Source organism: Procambarus clarkii, chromosome 74 (genome assembly GCF_040958095.1).
Source record: "Procambarus clarkii isolate CNS0578487 chromosome 74, FALCON_Pclarkii_2.0, whole genome shotgun sequence".
Lineage (NCBI taxonomy): Eukaryota > Metazoa > Arthropoda > Malacostraca > Decapoda > Cambaridae > Procambarus > Procambarus clarkii.
In genome coordinates, this window is record NC_091223.1 from 2,135,969 (window position 1) to 2,153,280 (window position 17,312).

Consider the following 17,312-nt stretch of genomic DNA (forward strand, 5'->3'; position numbering starts at 1 on the left):
ATTTAAACTCATTACTATCAGTCCAAATCCCCCTGAGATGTAAACACCCAACTACATTTTCAGACATAGTAAATAAAAACCAGTTCAGTTATCAAGTTCCAACTCTTGTCCCCCAGCTTAGTTCATTTTGTACAAGTTCTTTATTTTTCCAACTAAATCGCCTGAGATTTAAGATCACCTTATTTCTAACCTAGTAAAATTAATCTGGACATTAGCCAAGCTCTATTTCCTCAGTCTTAGATCATCGAACATAATTATATCCGATCAAGTCCCTCTCCAGCCTATCTGTTTATCAGAGTAATCACCTTACCATTCTTATCCCCAACATATCCAAACCTTCAATAATTATACTGTATTTGCATATTTTCTCTATATTCAGCTGTGTTCTTCACATTTTTTCCATGTTTTCTGTGTTCATTCCATGTTCTACAAATGTTCACAGCATGCTCAGTTCAATTTTTTTCACCTGTTTTTCTGTTTTCTACCATTTTCCCCGTATGATCACTATGTTCTTTGTCATGTTTTCATGTACATCATATGTTCTCTGTATAACTTTTATACTCAATATTCATGTTCTCAATGTTCTTAGCTTGTTCTTCACATGTTCAGTGTTCATTCTTTGTATTCCCTATGTTCCTTATCATGTTTTCATATTCTCTATAAGTTCATATTCCCTGCATGTTCACTCTATTCATCAACTTTTTCTTACATGTTTTCTGTGTTCACCGTATGTTCACTGTGTTCATTCCCCTACTTAACCTCAATTTTTTTTTATGTTCTTTGTTTCTTTAAACCAATTTGTTTCTTCCATTCACTAACTAGTTCTTTGTCAAATAATATTATACTGCAATACAGTTCCCTCAACAATTTTAGTCACCCAGTTTTTATTTGCAAAACTATGTCAAAGTAATTCTCGTAGTCAACTTAATAGTTCTACCAACCCCGTTCTTAAACAAATCGACACTTTATTCAGTTCCAAATTTACAAAGACAAACCTTTCTTGTAACTTCTTAACTAAAAATCTTTCGCCAATCAACAAAACATAGTCACTTTCGTCATTTCTCAACTAAACTTATTAACCAATCAACCAAAAAATAGTCAAAGGAATCTTTCCAACACTGTTCATAACTAAACTTATTCCCTAGTCATCAGAAAATAACCGTGTTCTTCATGTTTCATTGTCCTTTCATAACTAAAATTATCCATCAATCAACAGAAAAAGTCATATTATTCATCATTGTTCCTAACTAAAATTATGTTTTCGTCAAGTAAGAAAATATAGTCAAAGATATCTATCATCGTCGTTCTTAACTGACATTTATACTTTGGGGAGCACAAAAATAGTCTCCCTCGTCTTGTTTGGTCTTTTTGCTTAACTAAAAGTATTCATCAGTCAACTAAAAAAAATAGTCACTGTCGTCATATTTTTTTCTTGTCTTTCCTCAACTAAAATAGTCAAATGTAACTTTTTCAACACTTTCGTAACTAAAATTATATGTCGCTAAGTAAGAAAAATAGTCAAATGTAACTTTTTCAGCACTTTCGTAAAAATTATGTCGTTAAGTAAGAAAATAGTCAAATGTGCTCTCCGTAACACCAAAGTTACTCTTCGAGATAACAAAAGACACTCTCAAACACTCAAAAATTTACTCGCATCCTCAAAGTTATTCTCAGAGTCATCAAAAAGTTAATCTCAGTCATCAAAATGCTATTCTCTAAGTAGCCTTTTCGTTCATCAGAGAAACTTTCTAAGACATCTTCGTTCATTAAAGTTAATCACAGAGGCATAAAAGTTATTCTCAGAGTCATCAAAAAGTTAATCTAAGTCATCAAAATGCTATTCTCTAAGTAACCTTTCGTTCATCAGAGAATCTTTCTAAGACATCTTCGTTCATTAAAGTTAATCTCAGAGGCATAAAAGTTATTCTCAGAGCTATCAAAACTATTCTCGATGCCATCAAAAAGTATTTTTCTCGTTCATCAAAGTTAATCTCAGAGTTAACAAAGGTAATCTCTAACTCACTTTCGTTCAACATATTAATTCTCTAAGTCCTCAAAGTTATTATCTAAGACAACAAAGTTATTCTCTGAGACAACAAAGTCTTTCTCAGAGCTATCAAACTTGTTCTCAAAGTCATCAAAGTTATTCCAAGAGACGTCAAAGTTAATCTAAGACATCATCTTTCATCAAAGATATTCTCTCTAATCCATAAATGTTCTTCTCTAAGACATAAAAGTTATTCTCTATGTCATCAAAAAGTTATTCTCTGAGCTAACAAAATACTACTCATGTTCTCAAAGACATTCTCAAAGTCATCAAAGTCATTCTAAGAGCTATCAAACTTGTTCTCAAAGTCATCAAAGTTATTCACAGAGTCATCAAAGTTATTCTCTAACTCACTTTTGTTCAATAAAGTTAATTTTTATGTTATAAAAGTTATTCTCAGAGACATCTAAAGTTAATCTTGCTCATCAAAGTTGTTCTCTAAGACATAAAAGTTATTCTCAGAGTCATCAAAAGTTGTTCTCTGAGACATCAATGTTGCTATCTAAGACATCAAAGATGTTCTCTAAATCATAAAAGTTAATCTTTAAGTCACCTTCGTTCGTTAGAGAAACTTTCCAATCCATATTCGTTGACCAAAGTTATTCTCAGAGTCATCAAAGTGATCTCTAATTCACCTTCGTTCTCCCAAAGTTGTTCTCTAAGGCACCTTCGTTCATCAAAGAAACTCTCCTTCTTCCATCATGTTATTCTTTAAGACATCTTCAGTCATAAAATTTCTCACCAAAATATAACTTGTTCAGCTTTTCATACCAAACCTGCACTTCTGTTAAAATATATTTTCTTAGTCGCTTTACCCTAAAACTGTTCTCTGTACTACACTGTTCAAACCTACGTAACCTATCCTCTCCACCCAATGTTACTTAGTTAACGTAACGTTCCTGAACCTAACTTTACCAATCCTAACTTAACTTACCTTATCTTTACCTATCTTACCTAACTTAACCTGCATAACCTAACTTTACCTATCCTAACATAACTTACCTTACCTTACCTTACCTATCTTACCTAACTATACCTATCTTACCTAACTAAACCTGCATAACCTAACTTTACCTATCCTAACATAACTTACCTTACCTTACCTATCTTACCTAACTTTACCTATCTTACCTAACTTACCTAACCAAACCTAACTTATCCTGCTTAACCTAACTTACCTATCTTACCTAACTTAACCTGCATAACCTAACTTTACTTATCCTAACATAACTTACCTTACCTTACCTATCTTGCCTAACTTTACCTATCTTACCTAACTTAACTAACCTAACATAACTTACCTTACCTTACCTATCTTACCTATCTTGCCTAACTTTACCTATCTTACCTAACTTAACTAACCTAACCTAACTTATCCTGCTTAACCTAACTTACCTAACTTAACCTGTATAACCTAACCTGCTTAACCTAACTTACCTTACCTATCTTACCTAACTTAACCTAACTTATCCTGCTTAACCTAACTTACCTACATTATGTAACACTGTAAAAGTGTTTGGTTTAGTTTAATACATACATAGAGTACATGAGTCACAGACAAGGATCTGAGAGGCGCCAGTTTGTCGGCATTACCTAACTTAACCTGCTAAATCTAACTTTACCTATCCTAACATAACTTACCTTACATTACCTAACTTACATAACTTAACCTAACCTAACCTGCTTAACCTAACTTACCTTACCTTACCTATCTTACCTAACTTACCTAACATACCTTACCTTACCTACCTTACATAATTTAACCTAACTTATCCTGCTAACCTAACTTACATTACCTTACCTAACTTAACCTGCTTAACCTAACTTACATAACTTAACCTAACTTAACTTACGTAACTTATCTTACCTATCCTAACGTAACCTAACTTGCATTACCTAACTTAATCTTACATTCCCAAACTGATGTATCCTAACTTATCTAGTCCAACCAGACATGATCTAACTTACATAATTATTCCTGCTTGTCTTTTGTGTTTTGTCAATCATTGTCTCATATTCATTTACTCATTTCAAGGGTTAATTTCTCAAATGGACATTTTTGCATTTCAAGTGTTATTTGTTTAAGATTGGGTGTTTAACCATTTCAAAGGATTTTTGTTATATAAGGGAATTTAGTCGTTTCAAGGGCTAATTTCTCAAATGGATTTTTGCAGATCGAGGGTTATTTGTTAAAGTTCATCAAGTTGCTCATAAATTGTATTTATTATGTTTGCTATCATTTATTCTTATTCCCCAACCCCTTAACCTAACCTCTTGTAATCTTAGTGTATTTAGTAGGTTCTATCATATGTTCTTATTCCCCAACCCTTTAACCTAACCTTTCAGATGTAGTTTATTGTGTTTTTGACGTATTTGTTGAATATATTATCCTTTTCCTAACCTTTCAGATGTAGTTTTGTTTCTCCTTTGTATATTTTTACCCAAACCCACCATTCCACTTAACCTTCTTTCCTTCTTGTACTTTGTTTCTCCTAATCCTTCTAACCCTCCTTTTCTATCTCTCTCCCTCACTCATTTGCTCAAATGCTCTCTTGTTTCTCAAATTCAAGTCTTAATGCTCCCATTCTCTCACCCTCATTCACTTAGTTTTTCTTTTTTCTCAAATTCGAGTCTTAGTGCTCCCATGCTCTTCCTCCCCCTCTCTCTTACTCTTTTCTCCTCTTTTCTTGCTCTCAGTTCCTTGCTCTCTTGTTTTTTCTCAATTTCAAGTGTAAGTAAATCTGATTCTTTACTATTGTAATTTTATTATTACTAAGATAAAGAATGAACTTATATGTGAAAACAAAGTAAAAGAAGGAAAGAAGGTTAAGTGGGATGGTGGGTTTGGGTAAAAATATACAAAGGAGAAACAAAACTACATCTGAAAGGTTAGGAAAAGGATAATATATTCAACAAATACGTCAAAAACACAATAAACTACATCTGAAAGGTTAGGTTAAAGGGTTGGGGAATAAGAACATATGATAGAACCTACTAAATACACTAAGATTACAAGAGGTTAGGTTAAGGGGTTGGGGAATAAGAATAAATGATAACAAACATAATAAATACAATTTATGAGCAACTTGATGAACTTTAACAAATAACCCTTGATCTGCAAAAATGACCATTTGAGAAATTAGCCCTTGAAACGACTAAATTCCCATATATAACAAAAATCCTTTGAAATGGTTAAACACCCAATCTTAAACAAATAACACTTGAAATGCAAAAATGCCCATTTGAGAAATTAACCCTTGAAATGAGTAAATGAATATGAGACAATGATTCACGAAACACAAAAGACAAGCAGGAATAATTATGTAAGTTAGATCATGTCTGGTTGGACTAGATAAGTTAGGATACATCAGTTTGGGAATGTAAGATTAAGTTAGGTAATGCAAGTTAGGTTACGTTAGGATAGGTAAGATAAGTTACGTAAGTTAAGTTAGGTTAAGTTATGTATGTTAGGTTAAGCAGGTTAAGTTAGGTAAGGTAATGTAAGTTAGGTTAAGCAGGATAAAATAGGTTAAATTATGTAAGTTAGGTAAGATAGGTAAGGTAAGGTAAGTTAGGTTAAGCAGGTTAGGTTAGGTTAAGTTATGTAAGTTAGGTAAGTTAGGTAATGTAAGGCAAGTTATGTTAGGATAGGTAAAGTTAGGTTTAGCAGGTTAAGTTAGGTAATGTAGGTAAGTTAGGTTAAGCAGGATAAGTTAGGTAAGTTAGGTAAGATAGGAAAGGTAAGGTAAGTTAGGTTAAGCAGGTTAGGTTATAGAGGTTAAGTTAGGTTAAGCAGGATAAGTTAGGTTAGGTTAGGTAAGTTAGGTAAGATAGGAAAAGTTAGGTAAGATAGGTAAGGTAAGGTAAGTTATGTTAGGATAGGTAAAGTTAGGTTATGCAGGTTAAGTTAGGTAAGATAGGTAAGTTAGGTTAAGTAGGATAAGTTAGGTTAGGTTAGGTAAGTTAGGTAAGATAGGTAAAGTTAGGTAAGATAGGTAAGGTAAGGTAAGTTATGTTAGGATAGGTAAAGTTAGGTTATGCAGGATAAGTTAGGTAAGTTATGTTAGGATAGGTAAAGTTAGGTTATGCAGGTTAAGTTAGGTAAGATAGGTATAGTTTGGTAAGATAGGTAAGGTAAGGTAAGTTATGTTAGGATAGGTAAAGTTAGGTTATGCAGGTTAAGTTAGGTAAGATAGGTAAAGATAAGGTAAGTTAAGTTATGATAGGTAAAGTTAGGTTTAGGAACGTTACGTTAACTAAGTAACATTGGGTGGAGAGGATAGGTTACGTAGGTTTGAACAGTGAAGTTCAGAGAACAGTTTTAGGGTAAAGCGACTAAGAAAATATATTTTCACAGAAGTGCAGGTTTGTATGAAAAGCTGAACTAGTTACATTTTGGAGAGAAATTTTATGACTGAAGATGTCTTAAAGAATAACATGATGGAAGAAGGAGAGTTTCTTTGATGAACGAAGGTGCCTTAGAGAACAACTTTGGGAGAACGAAGGTGAATTAGAGATCACTTTGATGACTCTGAGAATAACTTTGGTCAACGAATATGGATTGGAAAATTTCTCTAATGAACGAAGGTGACTTAAAGATTAACTTTTATGATTTAGAGAACATCTTTGATGTCTTAGATAGCAACATTGATGTCGCAGAGAACAACTTTTAATGACTCTGAGAATAACTTTTATGTCTTAGAGAACAACTTTGATGAGCAAGATTAACTTTAGATGTCTCTGAGAATTACTTTTATAAAATAGAAATTAACTTTAATGAACAAAAGTGAGTTAGAGAATAACTTTGATGACTGTGAATAACTTTGATGACTTTGAGAACAAGTTTGATAGCTCTTAGAATGACTTTGGTGACTTTGAGAATGTCTTTGAGAACATGAGTAGTATTTTGTTAGCTCAGAGAATAACTTTTTGATGACATAGAGAATAACTTTTATGTCTTAGAGAAGAACATTGATGGCTTAGAGAGAATATCTTTGATGAAAGATGATGTCTTAGATTAACTTTGACGTCTCTTGAAATAACTTTGATGACTTTGAGAACAAGTTTGATAGCTCTGAGAAAGACTTTGTTGTCTTAGGGAATAACTTTGTTGTCTTAGAGAATAACTTTGAGGACTTAGAGAATTAATATGTTGAACGAAAGTGAGTTAGAGATTACCTTTGTTAACTCTGAGATTAACTTTGATGAACGAGAAAAATACTTTTTGATGGCATCGAGAATAATTTTGATAGCTCTGAGAATAACTTTTATGCCTCTCAGGATAACTTTAATGAACGAAGATGTCTTAGAAAGATTTTCTGGTGAACGAAAGGTTACTTAGAGAATAGCATTTTTATGACTGAGATTAACATTTTGATGACTGAGAATAACTTTTATGCCTCTGAGATTAACTTTAATGAACGAAGATGTCTTAGAAAGTTTCTCTGATGAACGAAAAGGCTACTTAGAGAATAGCATTTTGATGACTGAGATTAACTTTTTGATGACTCTGAGAATAACTTTGAGGATGCGAGTAAATTTTTGAGTGTTTGAGAGTGTCTTTTGTTATCTCGAAGAGTAACTTTGGTGTTACGGAGAGCACATTTGACTATTTTCTTACTTAACGACATAATTTTTACGAAAGTGCTGAAAAAGTTACATTTGACTATTTTTCTTACTTAGCGACATATAATTTTAGTTACGAAAGTGTTGAAAAAGTTACATTTGACTATTTTAGTTGAGGAAAGACAAGAAAAAAATATGACGACAGTGACTATTTTTTTTAGTTGACTGATGAATACTTTTAGTTAAACAAAAAGACCAAACATGACGAGGGAGACTATTTTTGCGCTCCCCAAAGTATAAATGTCAGTTAAGAACGACGATGATAGATATCTTTGACTATATTTTCTTACTTGACGAAAATATAATTTTAGTTAGGAACAATGATGATTAATATGTCTTTTTCTGTTGATTGATGAATAATTTTAGTTATGAAATGACAATGAAACATGAAGAACATGGTTATTTTCTGATGACTAGGGAATAAGTTTAGTTATGAACAGTGTTGGAAAGACTTCTTTGACTATTTTTTGGTTGATTGGTTAATAAGTTTAGTTGAGAAATGACGAAAGTGACTATGTTTTAGTTGATTGGCGAAAGATTTTTAGTTAAGAAGTTACAAGAAAGGTTTGTCTTTGTAAATTTGGAACTGAATAAAGTGTAGATTTGTTTAAGAACGGGGTTGGTAGAACTATTAAGTTGACTACGAGAATTACTTTGACATAGTTTTGCAAAAAAAACTAGGTGACTAAAATTGTTGAGGGAACTGTATTGCAGTATAATATTATTTGACAAAGAACTAGTTAGTGAATGGAAGAAACAAATTGGTTTAAAGAAACAAAGAACATAAAAAAAAATTGAGGTTAAGTAGGGGAATGAACACAGTGAACATACGGTGAACACAGAAAACATGTAAGAAAAAGTTGATGAATAGAGTGAACATGCAGGGAATATGAACTTATAGAGAATATGAAAACATGATAAGGAACATAGGGAATACAAAGAATAAACACTGAACATGTGAAGAACAAGCTAAGAACATTGAGAACATGAATATTGAGTATAAAAGTTATACAGAGAACATATGATGTACATGAAAACATGACAAAGAACATAGTGAACATACGGGGAAAATGGTAGAAAACAGAAAAAATGAGAAAAACAGGTGAAAAAAATTGAACTGAGCATGCTGTGAACATTTGTAGAACATGGAATGAACACAGAAAACATGGAAAAAATGTGAAGAACACAGCTGAATATAGAGAAAATATGCAAATACAGTATGATTAATAAAGGTTTGGATATGTTGGGGATGAGAATGGTAAGGTGATTACTCTGATAAACAGATAGGCTGGAGAGGGACTTGATCGGATATAATTATGTTCGATGATCTAAGACTGAGGAAATGGAGCTTGGCTAATGTCCAGATTAATTTTACTAGGTTAGAAATAAGGTGATCTTAAATCTCAGGCGATTTAGTTGGAAAAATAAAGAAATTGTACAAAATGAACTAAGCTGGGGGACAAGAGTTGGAACTTGATAACTGAACTGGTTTTTATTTACTATGTCTGAAAATGTAGTTGGGTGTTTAAATCTCAGGGGGATTTGGACTGATTGTAATGAATTTAAATGAGTGAACTTGGACAGAGGACAAGAGCTAGAGTTTTATAATTGTTTACATCATATTTACTATGTCTGAAATACAGAGTGTAAAAATTTCAGGGAAATTGATGGGTTATTTACAAATATACGAGAGAGAACTAAGTTGGGGGACAGGAGCTGGAGCTCGATAACTGTTTTGATCTTATTTACGGTGTCTGAAATACAGAGGGTAAAAATTTCAGGGAAATTGATGGGTTATTTACAAATATACGAGAGAGAACTAAGGTGTGGGGCGAGAGCTGGAGCTCGATAACTGTTTTGATCATATTTACAGTGTCTGAAATACAGAGGGTAGAAATTTCAGGGAATTTGATAGGATAATACCGAAGACACGTGAGGGAAGTAAGGCGGGGGATGAGAGCTGGAGCTCAGTAACTGACTTGATCTTATTTACTAACTTTGAAGTATGTCTGCTTTTAAATTTCGGGGAAAATTGATCTGTTACTAACGATCTTGTACAAATGAACTAAGCTGGGGGTCAAGAGCTAGAGTTTGATAATTGTTTAGATTTACTAAACTATGTCTGAAATACAGAGGACAGAAATTTCAGGGAATTTGATTAGGTTGACGAAGATGTGCGAGGGAACTAAGGTGGAGGACAAGAGCCGGAGCTCGGTAACTAAATTACTGTATTGAACTACGTTTGAAATATGATTATTTTTAAATTTTAGAGGGATTGGACTGATAGTATTCATTATACGACAGGGGACTAAGGCGGGATAGGAGCTGGAGCTCGATAACCAAATTATTGTATTTTAATACTTTTGAAATAGCTGTGTTTTAAATCTCGAAGAAAATGATTGGATACTAAAGAAGATGTATTAGTAAAACTAAGGTGGGAACGTGAGCTAGTCCCTGACTTTGTTTATTGTTACGATATATCGTATCGTGTTATTTCATCGCATAAAGGCACGATTATTTAAGTCATACGTTCATTATTACAGGAAGAACGAGGTTAACAACCATGGAGGTCGTTAACTGTGAGCACGGTATGGCGCGTCCGGTGGCGGGAATTTATGTTAGCCAATCAGAACCACCGGGCGAGGTAACGTGTGCTGGCCGGAGCATGTGGAGAGACAGACATCTACTCCCCTCCATTGAGTCAACAGGCTGTCGTCGCGTTTGGATGTGTGACCAACGGACCCAACTGTTAGTGTGCTCCACCCTCATGAAGGAAGAGGACCTCGAGGCATGGTCGACGTTCTTGAAAGTTATGGAAGATAACAGCTTTGAGATTTAGAGGTCGGCGTAGAGGTAACGTGCTGATTTTCCTGATGGCGGTACAAATTGCAGGAAAGTAGATGATTTATAAGTGGGAAGATCAATCGGACAAGAGACGACCGTAGCATGGTCGTAGTATCTCTCTCTCTATATATATATATTTAACTGTACTTGTGTACAATGCACACATATATATATATACATGTAAAATATTGTATATAAGGTGATTAGAGATATATCACAATATATCCATAATGAAGTTTTATACCATCTTATTTTCTTGTCCTTTGTCAGACCTCAGCACAAAGTGTGTCGCACCTGACAACAGGTCCGGCTGAGGCTGACACCTATTCAGATTCATGTACCCCGTTGTAGTACAACGAAGCATTAGGATAAACATTCAGAATAAACCTAAATTAAATGTGCTGGGTTGTCAACAGTTCGATCCCAACATTATATATGTAAAACTGAATAGTTTAATGAAAAGGAACTATGAATGAACAATATGAAGGAGAGGGACGGTCCAGATATCATGGATAAGATAAGATTACCGAGGTGACCTGCATGCGGCGTTTGGCAGCCGGCGTAAGGTAAATACAGGTGACGCGAGAGATTGTGAGGTAAGGGGGGGGGAGGGAGGGGGTGTGAGGTATGAGCGGGAGATAAAGGGGAATGGCTGTGAAATGATTCAGATATACTAGTTTCTAAGTAAGAATCCCATGAGAACTCTTAACAAAACACGTATGACATTATTTCATGATAAGAACTTTTAACAAACTTCTAAAGTCTCGGAAATTATTTTTATCATAAGAACTTCAACAAACTCGTATGACATTATTTTCATTATAAGAACTTTAACAACTTCTAAAACCTGTGACTGACAAAATTTACCTGAAAACCCTGGCTCATAAACACGAATTTGAATTTCTCCCATAAGAACTTTAACAAACTTGTATGAACTTATTTTCAGCATAAGAACTTTTAACAAAATTCTAAAATCTGTGACTGACAAAATTTACCTGAAAACCCTGGCTCACACGCGGGATATTGGACCTCAAAACCCTGGCTCACACGCGTGATTTTGGAACCTGAAAACCATGGCTCACACAGGTAACTTTTTCCCTTTGGACCTGAAAACCATGGCTCACACATAACTTTTTCCGAAGTTGAAAACAGGCAAAATATGTCCGTAGAGTTCACCTGGAAATGCTGTGACACAAACACGATATTTTCTAAAAATTTTCCTACTTATTTTCATCATAAGAAACCTTAACAAACTTCTAAAATCTCAGATATTATTTTTCTCATAAGAATTCCTTACTTCCAAATCTGTGACTGCCCAAATTTACCTGAAAAACCCTGACTCACAAACACGAATTTCTAAATTTACCTGAAAACCCCTGACTCACAGACACGAATTTTCCCCGAAAACAAAAATTCGTCTGTGCGGTGTCATCCCTACTACTGGCCTCCACCCGCAGGAAGCAGCTCGTGACAGCTGACTAACACCCAGGTACCTATTTTACTGCTAGGTAACAGGGGCATAGGGTGAAAGAAACTCTGCCTATTGTTTCTCGCCGGCGGGATCAAACCCAGGACCACAGGATCACTAGTCCAGCGTCCTGTCCGCTCGGCCAACAATGTTCAATGACTACCATGTTAATGTGACCACACAGCCAGGGAATGTTCCCCTGGATGACTACCATGCTACTGTGACCACACAGCCACGGAATGTTCCCCTGGATGACTGCCATGCTACTGTGACCACACAGCCAGGGAATGTTCTACTGGATGACCACCATGTTAATGTGACCACACAGCCAGGGAATGTTCCCCTGGATGACCACCATGTTAATGTGACCACACAGCCAGGGAGTGTTCCCCTGGATGACCACCATGTTAATGTGACCACACAGCCAGGGAATGTTCCCCTGGATGACTACCATGTTAATGTGACCACACAGCCAGGGAATGTTCCCCTGGATGACCACCATGTTAATGTGACCACACAGCCAGGGAATGTTCCCCTGGATGACTACCATGTTAATGTGACCACAGCCTGGCAATGTTCCCCTGGATGACTACCATGTTAATGTGACCACACAGCCTGGCAATGTTCCCCTGGATGACTACCATGTTAATGTGACCACACAGCCAGGGAATGTTCCCCTGGATGACCACCATGTTAATGTGACCACACAGCCAGGGAATGTTCCCCTGGATGACTACCATGTTAATGTGACCACACAGCCAGGGAATGTTCCCCTGGATGACTACCATGTTAATGTGACCACACAGCCTGGCAATGTTCCCCTGGATGACTACCATGTTAATGTGACCACACAGCCAGGGAATGTTCCCCTGGATGACTACCATATTAATGTGATTATTGTAAACCGGCCATTGTAAACAAAGGCACTGCAAAGAGAGTGTTTTCGTGAAACTTGAGCCCACAAACGGGTCTTTTACAACACAAATTTCCTCCTGCAAATTCTAGTTAGCAGCGTGACTTACAACAAAGGAATATAGTTACTATTTGTTTGCGCAACTTGCATAACAGGAGGAAGGTGCCACAGTTAGGTTAGTCTATTAGCTCAGATTTATTTGCCAGTTATTTCCTGTATCTAGTATTAATCGTCACAAGGCAGGATAACACAACCTCACATGAGTAAGAGTCTCTAATATACTTTATGTGCTACAATTGAAGTATATCTGTTCTTGGTAGATGTTGTTTATATATATATATATATATATATATATATATATATATATATATATATATATATATATATATATATATATATATATATATATATTTATATTTATATTTATATTTATATTTATATATATATATATATATATATATATATATATATATATATATATATATATATATATATATATATATGAGAGAGAGAGAGAAATCCTAGTAAACAACACAGAAATCATCGATAGATACAGCGATAGCAGACGGCTTGACGTTTGCGAGGCACTGCACATTAAGAAGTCAACACCAGCAATCAACAGCCAATTAATGCACAACTATATTCTACCCACCTCAAGACTCCGCTCCAATATAGAAGCTTCAAAAAATATGGAACAAAAGGCTTTCTACAATCACTTCCATTTCAATACCCTTTGTTTCGTGTTCTGTCTTGTGTTGATGAAATTAATACCCTATTAAATACCACCTCACGCCATCCACCTCACTCAAATGTAGTTATAAACAAATCGGAGATATGTAAGTTCTATTCAGTTGTGTATGTGTAAAGTCTTTGAAAATGTAAAAAGTTTTACGAAACGCGCTCAAGTGTCGCGTCAGACTAGAAATAAAAATGAATTTTGGAGAATTGATTTTTGAATTACCTCCAACAGTGAAAAGAAATGTACGAAAGATTGAGAAAATTCGTGTTAGAATTATGAATCTTACTTTTTCGGTCATATTTAATAATATATATATATATATATATATATATATATATATATATATATATATATATATATATATATATATTTATATATATATATATATATATATATATATATATATATATATATATGTATATATATATATATATATATATATATATATATATATATTTTATATATATATAATATATATATATATATATATATATATATATATATATATATATATATATATATATATATATTTATATATATATATATATATATATATATATATATATATATATATATATATATATATATATATATATATATATATATATATATAGTATATTTTGGTAGCAGTCTTTCCTGTAGACATATATTATTAAATATGACCGAAAAAGTAAGATTAATAATTCTAACACGAATTTTCTCGATCTTTTGTACGTTTCTTTTCACTGTTGGTGGTAATTCAAAAATCAATTCTCCAAAATTCTTTTTTATTTCTAGTCTGACGTGACACTTGAGCGCGTTTCGTAAAACTTATTACATTTTCAAAGACTTTAGCTTACACATACACAACTGAATAGAACTTACACATCTTCGATTTGTTTGTATCTACATTTGAGTGAAGTGGATGGGGTGAGGTGGTATTAATAGGGTATTAAATTCCTATTCAGTTGTGTATGTGTTAGCCATACCCACTTGAAGTGATCCGCAGATCACTTCACTTCAGTCGCTGAGTGTTGCAGTACACAGTTACAGTCACTCCCTCAGTTACTCTTTTAGTACAGTGTAGCCATGTCTCCCCAGGATATGACTTTCCTAACCATCCTTCTCAGTCTCCGTGGTGTAGTGGTAAGACACTCGCCTAGCGTTCCGCGAGCACTATATCATGGGTTCGTATCCTGGCCGGGGAGGATTTACTGGGCGCAATTCCTTAACTGTAGCCTCTGTTTAACGCAACAGTAAAATGTGTACTTGGATGAAAAAACGATTCTTCGCGGCAGGGGATCGTATTCCAGGGACCTGCCCGAAACGCTACGCGTACTAGTGGCTGTACAAGAATGTAACAACACTTGTATATATCTCAAAAAAAAAAAAAAAAAAAAATTATTAACGTCAGAAGGACACAGTGATATAGTAGCAAGAGCAAGGAAAATTGCTGAAGACGACCCAACCCTAACGGAAGCACCGTGGCAACTTGTAGGCAACGGAAAGGCTAACAAACAAAGAAGAACCGAAGAAACGTCCAAAGAAACCAAACTAGAAGCCAACCAGAACTCAATAGCAGCACCCAAACCAATGCCAAGGACCATATTCAAGACCAAAAAACCAGTGGATGGTCCCACTTATGCTTTCATTGCCGCACTGGAAAAGAATAATCCAGGATCAGATCTTAGAGCCAAGCCCGACATTAGAGGTAGATATAACATATCCACAGCTAATCCGGATATAATCACAAACCTCAGGAACACAGAACACCTAGTGGAACTGAAACCAGAAGAAAAAATCACCAAAATGATAGTTCAAAATTTCCCGGTCGAAGTTCATGCAAACAGACTCCTAGAATGCCCAAATGTCACAACGGCGGAAAGATGCAAGCACAACAATATCGAAACAAGACAGGTTCTTGTAACAATAAAAGGACCTCACATCAACACTCTGAGTGTTGGCATCTATGGTCAATTCAGGCTGAGACTGTACAACCCAGAACCCATGCGCTGTTACAGATGTCAGCGCTTCGGCCACCACAAAGATGGCTGCAGAGGCCCGGAACGATGTGGTGTATGTAGCGAGCTCCATAATACCGACATATGCAAGAATCTGCACAAAGAAGGCAGACAAACGAGAGCAAAATGCCCGAACTGCGGGGATACACATCACGCCTGGAACAAACAATGTCCAGAAAGGGTAAACAGAATACTAGCTTTCGGATCAACCCAGCAACCCAAAGTAACTACTTCGAGACCCCAATCGACCAGACCCTTGGTAAAAAGCCAGTGGTACACCCCTCGGCAAGTCCGAATAAATGAAGATCAGCAACAGTCTGACGCGCCGGGTCCTTCTGGTCTGGGCAAGGACGGGGCCTCCAACAACTGGAGGGGGCAGGGGGGCGCTGCTCCACTGGGAGACAGCAACAGAATGGATCGGGGCGGCAGGGCGAACATGCCTGCCGTTGCCTCTGGGACCTCCCAGGCAGGAATGATGGCAGTACTATAAAAACCATGGACTCAATGATTCCACTATAAACGGAAAAATGGACAATCTCAAAATTATACAAGGATTCAAAAGCAAAGCACAAACACTCAGAGCAGTGCTTCTCAAGGAGAGCATTGATATTGTTCTACTCCAAGAAACACTCACCAGGACTGGCAGATTTATCAATATTCCAGAATATCAAGGATTCCACTGCCCTATGGCACAAGGTGGCACCAGAGGCATTTCAATTCTAGTAATAATCATATCAATGCCACGGCAATCACAGACCTGCCCAACTGTGGCGAGAACGTCGAAATTATGGGAGTTAAGCTCACTATGAGGAACTCAACGCTGTCCATTTTCAATGTATACAAGAGCCAGAGAGAACATGACATGGATCTCTTAACAATCTTTGAAATAGCAGTCACTACACCTACTATCATCTCTGGTTACTTCAACGCTCATAGTGAATTACTTCTTGATTCACCAAGAACCGACGCCAACGGAAGACATATTGAACATCTTTTGGATGAAGTGCCAGAAATCAGTCTGCTTAATTCGACGGAACCAACCCACACTGGTGGGGGAAAGTTGGATCTCACGTTTGTTTCCACCAGTGTTTATGAGTTGTGTCATTGGTCAGTGGATCATGTTCTGACTAGTGACCACTTTGCCACAAAAACAGTTATTAATATAGCACTACCTCCAGCTCCCGAGCCCGGATGGGACTTTATCAAAGCAGATTGGACGAAGTTTCAGGAAGCTCTCGAAACTTGGCACCAAAACTACACTCCTCCTGACAACACAGAAGAAATGGAAAAAGATTTAGTAAATGCAATACATAGAGCAGCAAATCACGCCATCCCCAAGAGGAAAACAATCACCCAACAACACAAGGACCATTGGTATTACTGTGATAGGATCAAAGAGCTACATAACAGACTAAATCGTGCACGAAAGAATTTCAGAAGAGATAGGACCGAAGCTAATCTAGGACTTCTTAGAGCTGTCCGAGATCATGTGCACGAAGAAACAGCAAAAATCCAAGAAGAAAAATGGCTCGAGTGGTGTGCCAAGCTAAATCAGCATACGTCCTTGGGCGACATCTGGAGGCAGATCAACAAGGCCAAAGGAAAATCGTCTCCTGCTCCGCCGCACCATGTTCATCCAGAGCAAGAAGCAGAAAGGCTAGCAAATCTATTTGCTT